The sequence below is a fragment of the Budorcas taxicolor genome, chromosome 14 (assembly GCF_023091745.1).
Source record: "Budorcas taxicolor isolate Tak-1 chromosome 14, Takin1.1, whole genome shotgun sequence".
Classification (NCBI taxonomy): domain Eukaryota; kingdom Metazoa; phylum Chordata; class Mammalia; order Artiodactyla; family Bovidae; genus Budorcas; species Budorcas taxicolor.
The window spans coordinates 60,833,014-60,836,338 of NC_068923.1; positions in this window are offsets into that span (position 1 = coordinate 60,833,014).

Sequence of the window (3,325 nt, forward strand, 5' to 3'; positions counted from 1 at the left end):
GACAAGAGTCAAGTATTGGGAAGGGTGTGGAGAAAAAGGGAATCCTAGTAAAGGGAATCTCGTCCTCTGTTGGAGAAGGGGAAGACAGAGAATGAGATGGTTGGATGGCATCACTGACTTGATGGACATGAGCAAGCTCTGAGAGTTGGTGATGGACAGGGAAGCCTGGTGTGCTACAGTCCATGGGGTCACAAAGAGTCGGACATGACTGAGAGACTGAACTGACTATGCTGTTTGTGGAAATGAATATAGCTATACCCAGGATGGAAAACAGCAGAGAGGTTCCTCAAAAACTTAAAAACAGAACTACCATAATATATAACCCAGCAATTCTACTTATAAATCCAAAAACTAAAACAGGATATCAATGAGATATCCACCCTCTCATGTCCACTGCAGCATTATTCGCAATAGCCAACATATGGAAACAGCCTAAGTGTCCATCAACAGATGAATGGATTAGGGAGATGTGATATATAGTAGAATGCTATTCAGCCATGAGAAAGATGGGAATTCTGTGATTTGCAATATGGATGGACCTCAAGGGCATTATGGTAAGGGAAGTCAGTCAGACAACATGCAGATGCAGAGAATGGGCATGGGGACATGTCGGGGGATGCTGGGATGACTTGAGAGAGCGGGACTGACATAAATATACTACCGTCTATAAAGCAGATGGCTAGTGGGGAGCTGTTGGATAGCACAGGGAGCTCAGCATGGTGCTCTGCGATGACTCAAGAGGGTTGGGATGGGAGGGTGGGAAGGAGGCATAAAAGGCAGGGGATACACAGTAGTCATGTAGGGATGTGAGAGTTGGACTGTGAAGAAGGCTGAGTGCCGAAGAATTGATGCTTTTGAACTGTGGTGTTGGAGAAGACTCTTGAGAGTCCCTTGGACTGCAAGGAGATCCAACCAGTCCATTCTGAAGGAGATCGACCCTGGGAGTTCTTTAGAAGGAACGATGCTAAAGCTGAAGCTCCAGTACTTTGGTCACCTCATGCGAAGAGTTGACTCATTGGAAAAGACTCTGATGCTGGGAGGGATTGGGGGCAGGAGGAGAAGGGGACGACAGAGGATGAGATGGCTGGATGGCATCACTGACTCGATAAACATGAGTCTGAGTGAACTCCAGGAGTTGGTGATGGACAGGGAGGCCAGGCGTGCTGCAATTCATGGGGTCGCAAAGAGTCGGACACGACTGAGCAACTGAACTGAACTGAACAGATAACTGATTCACTTCATTGTACAGCAGAAACTAAAACAACACTGTAAACCAACTAGACTCCAATTTAGAACAAAGATGAGTACTAAATGGTATTACTTCTATATGGAATTTACAAAAACCTAACTCATAGAAACTTTTACTCAAGGAAAAATTATAAGATCTTAAAAAATTATATAATTGGTTTTAAAAGACATCACCATAGAAAAATAAGTTTTTTAAAAGACATAAATATAGAGGAGGGCAGTGAAACTACTCTGTATGAAACTATCATAGGGACACACCTCATGCTGCGTTTATCCAAACCCACAGAATGTACAACACCAAGAGCAAACCCTAGTGTAGACTCTGGACTCATTGACAAGGATGTGTTGATGTAGCTTCAGCAGTTGTAACAAATATACCACCTCGCTCTGGGGAGGGACAATAATAATAAGACAAGCCTATGTATGTGTGGGGACACAGAAGACATGAGAAGTCTCTGTACCTTCCATTTCACTGCCAACATAAAACTCTTCTAAAAAATAAAGTTTACTGGGAATTCACTGGCTGTCCAGTGGTTAGGGCTTGATACTTTCACTGTCGGGGCCTGGGGTTCAATCCCTGGTCAGGAAACTAAGATCCCATAAGCTGCCAAGCTACATGGTTGGTGGCGGGGGCGGGGGCGGGGGCGCGAGAAGAAAAGCAAAGCAAACAAAAACAAACAAGAAAATCTCATGTTATCCCTCTCATTGTCATTCCATTGTCAATCACTGAGCACCTTTCCCTTCCTGTTTCTATGCATTTATACAGCTTACATACATATGTGTACATATATATGCTTGCAGCTCTATCTTTTAAACAGATGTGGAATGATACTACAGTAATGTCCTGATAGTTGCAATTTTCATTTTCCAACTCCTATTTCTAAAATACTTTAATTTTCCCTATAAATGTATAATGCTTCTTATATTTAAAAAAAAAAAAAACCAAAAAACTTCTCTCAAGAGCTGACAGTCTGGTCTTCCTCAAGCACTGGAGATGCCACCGTGTGGCACCCCAGGGATTTCAGTCATGTCCGCCTATATGCCTGTCCTCCGCAAGTAAGTTATTTAGAACAATCACTTAACATCTTTCAAATCAGACAGACCCTCTGGTTCTAAAGGCCTTGAGGTACACATGAATTTTAAGAGCGTTCAACTTGTTACAACCAATCTTATCATTTATATATGTGTCCATCGTGGCTCAGTCATGTCCGACTCTTTGCAACCCCATGGACTGTAGCCCACCTGGCTCTGCTGTCCACGGAATTCTCCAGGCAAGACTACTGGAGTGGGCTGCCACTTTCCTCCTCCAGGGGATCTTCCCGACTCAAAGATAGAACCCACATCTCTTATGTCTCCTGCATTGCAGGTGGATTCTTTACCTGTTGAGTCATTAGAGAAGCCTGTGTCATTTATAAAACAAGGTTAATAACACATCACAGAGTTATCAGGTAAGAAGAGGGATGAGGTAAAGGGTGGCCTCCTAGGACAAGGGCTTTGGTATGGCTGCCCAACTGCTAAGAAAGTCAGAACCTACAGAAAGAAGGTGTACATATTTCTTCTTTCTTTTTTAATGCATCTTAGATTTGACCTATATAATCACAGTCACCTAGGGTGCTTATTAAAAATCATACTTTCTAGCCACAAAAAAAAAGTCTTTTACTTGGTTGGTTTGAGTGGGGCCAGGAATCTGCATGCTAAGCAGGTGATGGTCCAGCTAAGCTGATGCTGCTGGTCCATGAACCCCATTGGAGGAACACACATTGGTCCCACTGGGGTTAAGTCAGAACAGGAGTTATTCTGCTGTAATGGTGATGCTCAAGCTTAACGAAGTGCGAATGAAGAAAAGAGTGGCCCAGCTCTTGTTATGACCCCGTCCTGTGACTTCATGGGGAAGGGCCTGAAAATACTCAGAAAATTAGCACTAAAGGGCAGTTAATCTTGAGCAAATACTGAGTATGTAAGCTAGGAAAGTGTTAAGGCCTTTAGATCTTGGCTTAATTCTAGAAAGTCCTTAGAGATGATTTAATGAAAGACCGGAGGCATGAAACCAAGGCTACTGGACCCTGATCATAACTGT